Source organism: Phacochoerus africanus, chromosome 6 (assembly GCF_016906955.1).
Source record: "Phacochoerus africanus isolate WHEZ1 chromosome 6, ROS_Pafr_v1, whole genome shotgun sequence".
Lineage (NCBI taxonomy): Eukaryota > Metazoa > Chordata > Mammalia > Artiodactyla > Suidae > Phacochoerus > Phacochoerus africanus.
Genome location: NC_062549.1, coordinates 54,064,740 through 54,079,570, shown reverse-complemented (window position 1 = coordinate 54,079,570; position 14,831 = coordinate 54,064,740).

The following is a 14,831-nucleotide window of genomic DNA, read 5'->3' as shown; positions in this document are numbered from 1 at the left end:
CCTATGCAACAGGTACACAGCTGCAGCAACACTGGATCTTTAACCCACTGTGCCACAGCAGGAACTCCAGGTGTTTAGCTTTGTTATATGCTGCCAAATAGTCTTCAAGGTGGTTTTAAAAGTTTAAGACATCATCAACAATGTTTATGATGATTCTAATTTCTGCAAATGGCAGCCAGTACACAGTGTTAAAACCATATTTAAGAATATCCCTTCAGATAGCTGTGAAGTAATATTGTTTTGTGGTATTAACTGGCATTTTCTTTAAATGTGATGTTCACATATCATGGACTGAATTATTTCCTTCCCATAATTCTTCTGTTGAAGTTGTAATCCGCAGTACTTCAGAAAGTGACTATCTTTAAGGATAGAGTCATTAAAAAGGTAAAATTAAATCATTAAGTTTAGGCCCTAATTCAATACGCAGTCATAATCTCGGACACAAACACATGGAGGAAAAAACGTGAAGACAGAGGTAGAAGGAAGGAAAGACCATTCACACTGAAATCAATTGTGCCAACACCTTGATCTTGAACATCTAGCCTCTACAACTCAAGAAATATATCAGTTGTTTAATCCACCAGTCTGTGGTGCTTTGTTATTTCATTGTTAATAAACTAACAAAATATGTTATTGGCAGATTGGAAATCTTCATTTTTTAAAAGTCTTTCTAGTTTTTGCACATTTAAAAATCCTATTGTATCTTTTTAAGTGATCTATGAGTATTTAACATACATTGGAGAAGTTCATTTGCAGACAAATTCTTATATTGAAAATATGTTCTCCAATTTCTGAGTTGCTTATTTCCTCTCTATTTTTAAACAACTTTATGGTGATATCTTTGACACGTAAACATTGTGCACACTAAGGTATAATATACATATGGAAAAAGTGACAAAGAGAGAAGACAACTACAATCAAGATTCTTAAGGTAACTCATCACATCTACATAGTTACTTTTGTATGTGTTGTCAGATCTGAGCCATATCTGTGACCTACACCACAGCACATGGCAATGCCAGATCTTCAACCCACTGAGAAAGGCCAAGAATTGATCTTGCATCCTCATGGATACTAGTCAGGTGTGATAACCACTGAGCCATGACAGGAACTCCTGTTTTAACACATTAGATATATCATGCCCATGTCTTCTGACTTGCAATTTTCTGCTGAATAATCAACTGATTAATCCTTTATGGGATTTCCCTTGTATGTGACTCTTGTTTTTTCTCTTTCTGACTTTTAAATTTTCTAACTTTAACTTTTGCTATTTTGATTATGACATATTTTGGTTTTGGTCTTTTGGGGTTTATATAGTTTAGAAAGTCTCTGTGTTTTTTTCTTCAGATTAGGGAAGTTTTTAGCCATAATTTCACCAAATATATTTTCCTCACCTTCTTTCCCCTCTGGGAACACTATAATGAGAATGTTGGTATACTTGATTTTGACAGAGGTCTGGTTACCTATCCTTATGTAATCTTTTTTTTTTTTTTGCTGTTCTGATTGGGACATTTCCATCATCCTCTCTTTCAGTGTGTTTCTGTATTCTTCTGTTACTGTATTTTTAATATCTATTTATTACCTAGTCTTCTACTATTTCCTTTTACTATATTTTTAATTTAGGTATTTTTCAACTGTGATTTTTTAAATATATTTTCTAGTACTTCACTAAAAAATGCTCAAAATTTAGTGAGCATTTTTATTACCAATATTTTGAACACTGTAAGTAAATTATTGATTCCTGTTTCCTTGGGTCTTTTTTTCCTGGGGTTTTATCTTAATCTTTCATTTCAAACACATTATTCTCTCTTATTTTGTTTGGCTCTCTCTGTCTCTATGAAATTAAGTGAAATGATCACCTATCCTAGTGTTTAAGGTGTGTCCCTGTGTGGGATCATCCCTATGTACTCTGCATGTGCCCAGTTGCTTTGGTGGGGGGCTGGATGTGCAGTGAGCAGGGCTACATCTTTTCCCAGATTGTTCTGGCAGCCATTGACTTCATGGTAGGTAAAACTGGAGTCAGAGTGTTTAGAGCTGGAACTGGATACTATCTGGCCCTTCTCTAAGGCTCAATTGTGGTCAATACCCTATTGGGGATAGAGCTGGGGCCAAAGGTACTGAAAAAGAAACCCTAAAAGATTTGGACATCTCAGTATAATGGAAAATCTCCATTTTGGGGTGTCTAGGACTTGGAGCTGTACTTCTGAGCTGCATCTTCTTTTTCCCATGTGCTCACAAATACATTAATTATGAGAATCTTGATCTCTGCCTTACTGGGAGCAGTGCTCAAGCAGGATAGACAGAAGTAGGAGTTCAGCTCTGGCTGGGGACACACTAGAGTGGTCCTGGCAGGTTTGACAGAGAAACAGGCAATTTTAAATCTACTGACTACATTGAAACTGGGAGCAAGCAAGTTCATGGGCATGCTCTTCAAAAGTGGAGTCTCTGTTTTTTATAGACCTCCAGTAAGCCTCACTGATTTTCAAACCAGCTAGGGGGGCTAATCTTGCCTGTGTCACATCCCAGGGCTGGGGAGCCTAATACAGGGCTTAAACCCCTACCCCTTACATAAGGTCTCTGAGTCTATGATAGCCCTCTTCTTCTGGGTTATTTACTAGTTGTGTGGGTCCCAACTAGTATGCTCTTCCGCCCCTCAGACCAGATTCTGTGTAATTTTTTTTCTTTACAGAATTGTTTGTAGAAAAGCCAGTCTGCTAGTCTTCATGTCATTCACAATAAGAGTTGAATTACATGTAATTATATAGTTGTACTTTTGATGTGTTTGTAGGGGACAGTGAGCTCAGGGTTTTTTTACTCAGGCATCCTAATCCCATCAAACTAAAAGATCCGCACTCTTAATGATATATTTGTTAACCACCAACAGAATGTATGTTTCATTCTTTTCTATATGGTTAATATGTATATCTAGATATGTTTTAAAACACTAATTTTTAACTTTTATAATTCATATACCTGATACAATCCATCCTTAATGTTTTTAATTTCTTTTGATAATACTTCATGATTTTCAATTTAGAGGCTTTGCAAAATGTTCACTGGATTTTTAGAGGCCTATAAACCTATGAATTAGAATTATCATGCACATGATTGTGATGATGATAGTAATTACTGCTGTTACTGTTATTATTTTAAGAAAGCTGAGGTTTGGGAGATTGATGTGATTAACCACATGGTGGCAAATCTCAGTCTAGTGGTAATTTTTGCTCTCCATGCATCCTTAGAAACAGCTTAAGGTGGGTTGTTGTTCTCAGAGTAAATATTTTTTCAATGTATCCAGGCAAATTTTATTCTACCTGCCTCATAATTCCAAAAAAACTAGTATTTACAGAATTTTTGTTTTATTTTTAGAACATTTTCTGAAAAAAAATCATATAAGATACACAATAAAACAATAGAAATGTTACATGACTGCATTGAGATTATTCAATTTTCTAAACTTACTACCTAATTAATAAAAAAGAAATAACAAACTAAGAACTAAAGGAGAGTTGGTCTTTATTTATTTATTTATTTATTTGAGTTTTTGTCTTTTCTAGGGCCACACCAGTGGCACATGGAGGTTCCCAGGCTGGGGTCCAATCAGAGCTGTAGACACAGGCCTATGCCAGAGCCACAGCAATGCTAGATCCAAGCTGCTTCTGTAACCTACACCACAGCTCATGGCAATGTTGGATGCTTACCCCACTGAGCAAGGCTAAGAATTAAACCCCACAAACTCATGGTTCTTAGATTCGTTAACCACTGACACATGACAGGAACTCCAGACTTGGTCTTTAAATTCAGTTTGGATCAGGAAAATTCTTTCAGCATTTAAATTGAATGTTGTTTTCCCTCTGAGAATTAGCATTTCACGCACACACACACACACACACACACACACACAGAAACTTTTCTTTCCCCAGTAGCTTCTCATTTATCTTCAATAGTCCATCCTTGACTGAAAGGTAATATAATAACATGGAGTTCCCATCAAGGTGCAGTGGAAATGAATCTGACTAGGAACCATGAGGTTGTGGTTTTTGATCTCTGGCCTCACTCAGTGGGTTGAGGATCTGGCATTGCCATGAGCTGTGGTATAGTTCACAGATGTAGCTCAGATCTGATGTTACTGTGGTCGTGGCATAGGCTGGTGGCTACAGCTCCAACTCTACCCCTAGCCTGGGAACCTTCATATGCCACGGATGTGGCCCTAAAAAAAAAAAAAAAACAGGAAATGTAATAACATATTTTCACCAAGCCTAAATGTAAAAATACAATACTTTATGATTTTCCAGCTAAGGAAGCAGAAATGAAATGAAAAATCATTTTTTAAAGTGTATATTGTCAAGTCTGTTGTGAAGAATTGAAGGTTTTGAATGTTAATCCATAACATATCTTGGCACATTTGAGTACAGATAAACAAAACTATGGTTTGATCTAAAAATAACTGATACCTCTGAAGCTTATGATGATTTTGTTAGAAAGAGAAAGAAAATTCTTTCTGCTTTTTTCTCAATGCGTCTTTACTCTTTTATTGTGGTTCATTGCCCAGTGGACTTTAGTCATTTCCTTCTTAGATAAATATGAAAATGGAATGCTGTAAGTCCCTTTTCTGTGTCTGCTGAATAAGGCATTTATCATCCATGTCTAACATAAGTAGAGAGTAAGGACAATTAATTCAAGAAATATGTAATGAGTACTTACGATGTTCTAGGTAGTGTATCTGCTGCTCAATTAGGTTCTATTAATGCTATTCCAGATCATTAATTAGGAGATGATAAATGTGCATGGTAGTTCCTAAGAGAACTCTAACACAAAACAAAAAATATGCCTTCTGGAAATAGTAAATATTTGTTGTGTTACTAAACTAAAACCATACTTCTGTCCAAGTAATCATTTCTTTTTTGAAATTTGTTTTTCATCTCAATAAGTTAAAATTGAAATTTGAATAAAATCTGCAGTACCAATGTTAAAATTTTATTTTTGTTAAACTTGCTAGGGTTAGGGTTGGGGTCAGAGTTCTCTTAGGAACTACCACGCACATTTAACATCTCCTAATTAATGTGTCTTATGTAAGATGACAACTTTAGGGAAATTTGGTTGAAGTGTACATAACCCCCTGTACTATCTTCACAATGCTTCCGTAAGTCTAAAATTATTTCAAATTTTTTTTTTTTAAAGTCTTAGTGGAGGATTTTTTTAAAGTGGATTCAGTATCAAAGAGATATGTTTACAATGACCAGGTGTGCCCTGTAAAATTTAAAATTTAGAGCAGGCTCACTAAATGCTAGGAATGGGAAATATTTTAGGAATCATATACATATTTAAATTGTCTCTAGGAATTCTCTGGTGGCACAGCAAGTTAAGGATCCAGCATTGTCACTGCAGCAGCTTGGGTTACTGCTGTAGTGCAAGTTCTATCCCTGATCCAGGACTAAAAAAGAAAAAAATTCTCTTTATCTGGATTTATTACTCTTATGATTATTATTTTTTTTTCTTTTGTCTTTTCAGGGCTGCACCTGCGGCAAATGGAGTTTTCCAGGCCGGGGTCTAACTGGAGTTACAGCTGCTGACTTACGCCACAGCCATAGCAACACCAGATCCGAGCTGCATCTGAGAACTACACCACAGCTCATAGCAACGCCAAATCCTTAACCCACTGAGCAAGACTAGGAATCAAACCTGCCACCTCATGGTTTCTAGTTGGATTCATTTCCACTGCACCACTACTGGAAATTCTATTTTGGTTTTTTAACTCTTTTCCCAGCAAACTCATTCTCTTTGTTCCACTTAACATGGCCCAATCATGTTGACTCCAGTCCCAAATTTATATGACTCTACAAGTGAAAATGTAACACTCACTTATAATTGACCTATTTTAAATAAACCCTACATTTCTATTTCTACATGGAATGATCACTTTATTTTGTAAAGCCTGGAGATTACTTTTAGTGTCTTTTTTAAAAAAATTAATTTTATTTTTATTTATTTTTTTAATTGTTATTTCCCCAATACAATTTTTTTTTCTATTGGACAGCATGGCGACCCCGTTACAGATACATGTATACATTCCATTTTCTCACATTATCATGCTCCACCATAAGTGACTAGACATAGTGCCCAGCGCTACACAGCAGGATCTCATTGTTAATCCATTCCAAAGGCAATGTTTTGCATCTATTAACCCCAAGCTCCCAATCCACCCCACTCTCTCCCCATCCCCCTTGGCAACCCCAAGTCTGTTCTGCAAGTCCATGATTTTCTTTCCTGTGGAAAGGTTCATTTGTGCCACATATTAGATTCCAGATATAAGTGATATCACATGGTATTTGTCTTTCTCTTTCTGACTTGCTTCACTCAGGATGAGAGTCTCTAGTTCATCCATGTTGCTGCAAATGGCATTATTCTGTTCTTTTTTTTATGGCTGAACAGTATTCCATTGTGTATATATGCACGACTTTTTCCTAATCCAATCATCTGTCGATGGACATTTGGGTTGTTTCCATGTCTCAGCTATTGTGAATAGAGCTGCAATGAGCATGTGGGGGTGTGTGTCTTTTTAAGGAGCAGTTTATCCAGATATATGCCCAAGAGTGGGATTGCTGGGTCATATGGTAGTTCTAGGTATAGATTTCTAAGGCACCCCCATACTGATCTCCATAGTGGTTGTACCAGCTTCCATTCCCACCAACAGTGCAGGAGGGTTCCCTTTTCTCCACACCCTCTCCAGCACTTGTTATTTGTGGACTTATTAATGATGGCCATTCTGACTGGCGTGAGGTGGTATCTCGTGGTAGCTTTGATTTGCATTTCTCTAATCATCAGGGATGTTGAGCACTTTTTCATGTGCTCGTTGGCCATCTGTATGTCTTCCTTGGAGAACAGTCTATTCAGGTCTTTTGCCCATTTTTCCATTGGGGTGTTGGCTTTTTTGTTGCTGAGTTGTATACACTGCTTGCTTATTCTAGAGATTAAGCCCTTGTCTGTTGCATGATTTGAAAGTATTTTCTCCCATTCTGTAAGTTGTCTTTTTTGGTTTCTTTGCTGTGCAAAAGCTTATCAGTTTGATAAGGTCTCATTGGTTTATTTTTGCTCTTATTTCTGTTGCTCTGGGAGACTGACCTGAGAAAATATTCATAAGATTGATGTCAGAGAGTGTTTTGCCAATGTTCTCTTCCAAGAGTTTGATGGTGTCTTGTCTTATATGTAAGTCTTTTGGCCATTTTGAGTTTATTTTGGTGCATGGTGTGAGGGTGTGTTCTAGTTCCATTGATTTGCATGCAGATGCCCAGTTTTCCCGGCAATGCTTGCTGAATAGACTGTCTTTTTCCCATTTTATATTCCTGTCTCCTTTGTCAAAGATTAATTCACCATAGGTGTCTGGGTTTCTTTCTGTGTTCTCTATTCTGTTCCATTGCTCTGTATGTCTGGGTACTAGTACCACACTGTTTTGATGACTGTGACTTTGCAATATTGCCTGAAATCTGGGAGAGTTATGCCTCCTGCTTGGTTTTTGTTCCTCAGAATTTCCTTGGCAATTCTGGGTCTCTTGTGGTTCCATACAAATTTTTGTATTGTTTGTTCTAGTTCTGTGAAAAATGTCCTGGGTAAATTGATAGGGATTGCATTGAATCTGTACATTGCTTTGTGTAGTATGCCCATTTTTGCAATATTAATTTTTCCAACCCAGGACCATGAAATATCATTCCATTTCTTTACATTTTCTTTAATTTCCATTATTAATGTTTTATGGTGCTCAGATATAGGTCTTCCTTTGTCAGGTGTATTCCCATGTATTTGATTTTTGGGGGTGTGCAATTTAAAAATGTATTTTTTGTATTCCTTTTCTAATATTTCATTATTAGTATATAGAAATGTGACTGATTTCTGAATATTTATCTTATATCCTGCTACTTGACTGAATTTGTTAATCAGTTCAAGTAGTTTTTGGGTTGAGTCCTTAAGGTTTTCTATATATAGTATCATGTCATCTGCACACAACGACAGTTTTACTTCTCTTCCTATTTTGTTGCATTTTATTTCTTTTGTTTGTCTAATTGCTGTGGATAGGAATTCCAATAATATGTTGAATAACGGTGGTGAGAGTGAGCATCCTTGTCTTGTTCCAGATTTTAGTGGGAAGGCTTTCAGATTTTCTCCATCGAGTATTATTTTTGCTGTGGGTTTGTCATAAATAGCTTCTTTATGTTAAGGTATGGTCCCTCTATACCCATTTAGGTAAGAGTTTTTAACATGAATGGATGTTAGACTTTGTCAAGTGCTTTTTCTGCATCTGTTGAGATGATCATATGGTGTTTGACTTTTGTTAATGTGATGTAATACGTTGGTTGATTTGCATATGTTGAAACATCCTTGTGAAACTGGGATGAACCCTACCTGGTCATGGTGTATGATCTTTTTTATATGTTGTTGGATTCAGTTGGCTAAAATTTGGTTCAGAATTTTTGCATCTATATTCATCAAAGATATTGGCCTTTAGTTTTCTTTTTTGGTGGTATCTTTGTATGGTTTTGCAAATAGGGTGATGGTGGCATCATAGAATATCTTTGGGAATGTTCCTTCTTCTTTAAACTTTTCAAAAAGTTTAAGGAGGATGGGTATAATTTCCTCTTTATATGTTTGGTAGAATTCACCTGTGAAGCCATCTGGTCCTGAACTTTTATTTCTAGGGAGTGTTTTTATGACATCTTCAATTTCACTTCTAGTGATTGGTCTGTTCAGTTGATCTATTTCTTTTTGATTCACTTTTGGCAGGCTGGAAGTCTCTAGAAATTTGTCCATTTCTTCAAGGTTGTCAAATTTGTTGGCATATAGTTGTTCTTAGTATTCTCTCATGGTTTTTTTGTATTTTTGTAGTATCAGTTGTGACTTTTCCTTTTTCATTTTTGATTTTGTTTATTTGTGTTTTTTCTCTCTTCTTGGTGAGTCTAGCCAGAGGTTTGTCAATTTTGTTTGCCTTTTCAAAGAAGCAGCTCTTGGTTTTATTGATATCTTCTATTGTTTCTTTAATCGCTATTGTATTGATTTCCTCTTTGATTTTTAGGATTTCCTTTCTTCTGCTGATGTTAGGTTTTGTTCGTTATTTTTTTTTCTAATTCAGTTAGGTGTTGGATTAAGTAGTTGATTTGAGACTTTTCTTCTTTTTTTTGAGGAAGGCGTGTATTGCTATGAATTTCCCTCTGAGCACTGCTTTTGCAGCATCCCATAGATTTTGAGTGGTTGTGTCTTCATTATCATTTGTTTCGAGGTATTTTTTAATTAGATTCTTGATTTCCTCATTGACCCATGGGTTTTTTTAGTAGCATGCTGTTTAGTCTCCATGTAGTAGGTATTTTCTTATTTATTTTCCTGTGTTTGATTTCTAGTTTCATGCCATTGTGGTCTGAGAAGATACTTGAAATAAATTCTATATTCTTAAATTTGTTGAGGTTAGCTTTGTGCCCTAGGATGTGATCAATTCTTGAGAATGTTCCATGTGCACTTGAGAAGAATGTGTATTCTGATTTTTTTGGATGTAATGTCCTGAAAATGTCAATTAAGTCTAACTTTTCTATTGTGTCCTTTAGGATCTCTGTTGCCTTATTGATTTTCTGTCTAGTGGATCTGTCCATTGATGTGAGTGGGGTGTTAAAATATCCTACTATGATTGCATTTCCATCAATTTCTCCTTTTATATCTGTTAGTATTTTTTGTAGGTATCTGGGTGCTCCTGCATTAGGAGCATATATATTGACGATTGTAATATCTTCTTCTTGAATGGATCCTTTTACCATTAAATAGTGTCCTTCTTTTTCTGTCTTTATGGGCTTCATTTTAAAGTCTATTTTGTCTGATATGAGTATTGCAACTCCTGCTTTCCTGTCTTGTCCATTGGCATGAAATACCTTTTCCCATTCCCTCACTTTGAATCTATATGTGTCCTTTGCTCTAAGGCGAGTTTCTTGTAGACAGAAGATTGAAGGTTTTTGCTTTTTTATTCAATTTGCCACTGTGTGTCTTTTGATTGGAGTATTCAGTCCATTGACATTTAAAGTGATTATTGATAAATACATATTTATTGCCATTTTAAACCTTGTTTTCCAGTTCATTCTATGTTTCTCTTTTCTTCTTTTCTTTTTTGGGTTGGATGGGTTCCATTTATTTTATGCCTGAGTACTTTTCAATTTTTGTGAATGTAATATTCAATTTTGATTTGTTCTTGCCCTTCCTATATCTGCTTGCTTTTGGCTGATAGTCATATAAGCTCAAATACATCATTAAAATAATAACCATAATGTATATTCTCTTACTTTCCTTCTCCACATCGTATGATTTTGATGTCTCTCTTTTTAAAACATCTTCATGTTTAGACCGGTATGCTGGCTTATTTAAGTGACTGCTTTCCAATTGTGGTTTCCTTCATCCTAATTCTTCTTTTTCTCTTTTTTCTTTCTTTTTTTTTCTTTTTAAGTTAGAGAAGCATTTTCAGTATTTCTTTTAGAATGGGTTTTGTATTGCTGTACTCTTTTAGCTTTTGTTTGTTGGAGAAATTCTTTATTTCCCCTTCTATTTTAAATGATATGCTTGCTGGATAGAGTATTTTAGGTTGCAATTTTTTTTTCCTTTTAGCACTTTAAATATATCTTGCCACTACCTTCTGGCCTGTAGCATTTTTGTAGAGAAATCAGCTGATAGCCTTTTGGGGGTTCCCTTATAATTAATGCTTTTCTTTTCTCTTGCTGCCTTTAGAATCCTCTCTTTATCTTTAACTTTTGCCATGTTTATTATAATTTATTTTGGTGTGAGCCTGTTTGGGTTCAACTTGTTTAGGGCCCTCTGTGCTTCCTGTATCTTGATATCAGTATGCTTTAGATTTGGAAAGTTTTCAGGCATAATTTCTTCAAGTATATTTTCAATCCCCTTTCTTTTTCTTCTTCTTCTGGAATTCCTCTTATGCATAGACTGGCCTGCTTTATATTATCCCATAGGTCTCTTATATTGCTTTCATGTTTTTTTCATTTGGTTTTCTGTCTGCTGTCCTGATTGGGTGATTTCCATTATTTGATCTTTCACATCAATAATTCATTCCTCTGCATTATTCATTCTGTTCTTTATTGACTTTAGCTCAGTTCATATCTCTGCAATGAATTATCTACTTTTTCTTAGCTCCTCCTTCTATTTTGTAGTTCCTTTCTAAAGGAATCTGCATTACTGTTCATATCCTTTCTTAATTCCTTGAGTATTTTCAATACCTCCTTTTTGAACTCAATGTCTGTCAGACTGCAGAGGTCTGTTTCATTGTTGACTGCTCTAGGTGAATTCTCCTGTTGCTTTAACTGGGAATGGTTTCTGTGCTTCTTCATCTTGCTTGTGTTTTTCTCTTTCTTTGTGTTTGGGGAAGCCAAACTATAGTCTTTTTAGGTTCCTTATATGAAAGAATACCCCTTTGTATTTTTTGGGGGGTTACTATTTATTTTTGGTGTGGGAGTTTGAATATTTGCTGTCTCATTCTTCAGTGTGAGCAGGCTGTTATTTACAGGATGCCCAGTGTGTTTTCAGGGAGAAGGAGGCAATGGGTAGTGCCAGCATTCAGTGCCTGGTCATTGGACTTTCAATAGCAGAAAGTACCTACAGGAACTTGGCACAGGCTACTCCTAGTTGCAGGACCCTGGGAAGCAGTAATAAGCTCTAGGCAGATCTTCCAGGTGTCCAGAGCATTTGGCAGTAGCAACAGCAGGTGCTTGAGTTCCCAGGGGAGTGAGAGCAACAATAGTTTTTGCTTGATTGCAATGCCCTCCTCTGAGGTGATTGGAAGTGCAGGGGGTGCCTGTTCAGGGACCACTACTGGGAGCAGGCCATGACCATCACTAGAGTCAGTGATAACTGTGGTGGTTTGCCCCCACCACTTGTAGACCATGCATTAATTCATAAGGAGAATTTGGATTACTGATAAAAACAAATGAAGTTACAACTAAATTAATAATTTTAAGTGGATTGGGGCATATATATAAAAATATAAGTTGTAAATATGGTTTATAATGAAGCTGAACATCTGCTCATTGCAAGACACAGATGAATGGGGAGTTAAAAAAGAATGGAATAAATGGAGAACATAAACAATGAAATTTAGCTCAAAATATGTAGGAATTCAAGGATGATGTTCTGGAGTAAGAAGCATGAAATCCAGCTTAATGACTAATAAACTTTTGTAAATAAAGGGGCAAGCACTTTCCTGGTAGAGGAAACCATGTGAGCAAAAGTAAAGAATGAAAGATTATTCTAGAGAGGTAGCCCTCAAATTCTTGACCTGAGACCTTGTGTTGCAGGGCTTTAATTCTTATCCTTCATGGGGTGTTCAACATTTCTCTTGCTTTTGGGAAATACTCAGGATGCTGTCAACACATGAATTTTCTAGTTTATGTCTGGAACCAAAAATACATTTGTTCTTACTCAAAGAATTATAATGTGCAAATTGATACTAAAGAGTTGATTGCAGATCATTTCTTGCGTAAATAAGAATTGCTTCCTTGACTGAAATAGGAAATGGCAAATTTTTCACTAATACGTAGAAAATGGAAAGTGGAATTCTAGGAAATGTACAACAACTAATAAGTCATTGCCTGTTGCCCTCTGAGACAGTGCGTTCTCAGAGGAAACAGCTGAGAATCTTAGTATCTGCTCCTATAGGTCAGTTTGAAGGAATTAAATGTTTTTGTTTGGTGGTTTGTTTTTGGAAACTTCAAAAGAACAACTGGTTCAAATCTCCAAGTTTTCTCATCTAGGAATACAGTTAAATAATCTCTAAAGAATCATTTCTGATAATTTAATTAACTCTCCATTTTACTTTATCAGCAAAGTCCAAACTTACAGCCTTGATTTATATCTGTTTAATTACCTACAACTTTTCCCATCTAATAATTACCATTTCTTGTAATGGAATGAATGAGGTCAGCCTATTTTCAACATAGAATTCAGGGCAAAATTTTAAACTTCCTATCCTCCTTCCATAAATCCGGATTTCAAATCAATCACTTCTAGAAAGAAGCCACAAATATTTGGTGAATCTGCTTTAACCCATCTTAACTGCCATTTTCCAAGTTCATGAAAAATCATCTCCAGAGGAGTAGATAAAGAAGACGTGGTACAGATATACAATGGAATATTACTCGACCATTAAAAAAATGAAATGAAGTCACTTGCAGCAACATGGATGGACCTAGAGATTATTATACTAAGTGAAGTAAGTTATACATAGGAAGACAAATATCATATGATATCACTAATATATGGAATCTAATAAAAATGATAAAAAATAATTTATAAAGTAGAAACAAACTCACAGATTTCAAAATCAAACTTATGGTTAACATAGGGGAAACTGTGAGGGGTAGGTTTGAATTAGGAGAATGGGAATAACATATACACAATACTGTATAAAGTAGATAACTAACAAAAGCCTACTGTATAGCAAAGGGAAATCTACTCAATAGTTTGTAACAACCTATATGGGAAAAAATAATGAATATATGTATATGTATAACTGATTTACTTTACTGTACTTATGAAACTAATACAAATTGTAAGTTTACTCCAAAAAAAAAAAATCTCTATCCTTGCTTACAATATTGATTTCCTAATTTGGTTCCATAATATTCATAGTCCTATCTCATCTCATTCTGCCCAGTAGTTCTAGTGATATTTTAAAACTTGTCTTATTTTATTTATCTCATGATTAAAATCTTTCAAAGATTTTCCATTGTTTTTAAGATAAGATTCTTCAGTATAATTTCCAAAACACTTCATTCCTTTGTCCCTCAAGATCCAGTCGTATGCAAATTTCATGAAAGAACTGCCACATTTTGCTTCTGGCCTTTGAATTTGTATTTCTCCGAAAAAAAGTCCTCTTACACTTTTTCCTACTTATGCATCGTCTACACTTTCTATAAAGGAAAAAGCATAAAGTATATCATCCAGTCTCTTGACTCTGCTTGTTTTGATATATACATTATTAAAACTATTTAAAACTAATTTGATATCTCTGATCCTTAGTTTTCCATATAAAATGGAGATAACTATAGCACTGTCATCATAAGGCTATTGTGAGTAGCAAATCATTTAATATAAACAAAACATTTTTGAAAGTGTTTACAAAATAAATGTCAGCTATCAAAAAAACCAAGATTTTCTGGCTCTTTCATTTCAGCAAGACATCACTCAAAAACATTTCCTTGTTATGATATATACCACATTATATTATCTTATATTATACATATATCAAACATATCTTTCTCTCACTTATACATTTCTTGATAGCAAAGTATACCCCACTCTTCCTTATGACTAGGGACAGAATCTACTTAAATGTTTGGCACATGGTTAATACATGATAGATGTCTTGGATGAATGTAAGTCTGTGTGTGTATGGGTGTTTGGATGTGTTTAACTTATTCAGATGTTTTTATTTATCATGTGTGTATATGGGAAAATTTTAAGTGCTGCAAAGGATGAAATCTTTCTTATTATTTCTTTTGCAACTGTCCTCAATCACATAATAATGTGTGATGTGCCAGACTCACTTGATAAATATATTACTTTTGGATTTGAAATTAATTGTTCTATATTCTAGAATATTATTACATTCCTCAAGGAAAATAGCCAAAAGAAAAAAATGTGTTATAAAATAAAACCCCACAGAAATTAAAAAATATTTTCATATCATAGATAACTTTTTCCTTCTGCATTTATTGAGACAAGAAAAAGGAGAAAAAATGAGGATTTTTGTTCATATAAGTTGCTTTAAATAGTTTAGTTTGGTCTAGATTATAAAAGAA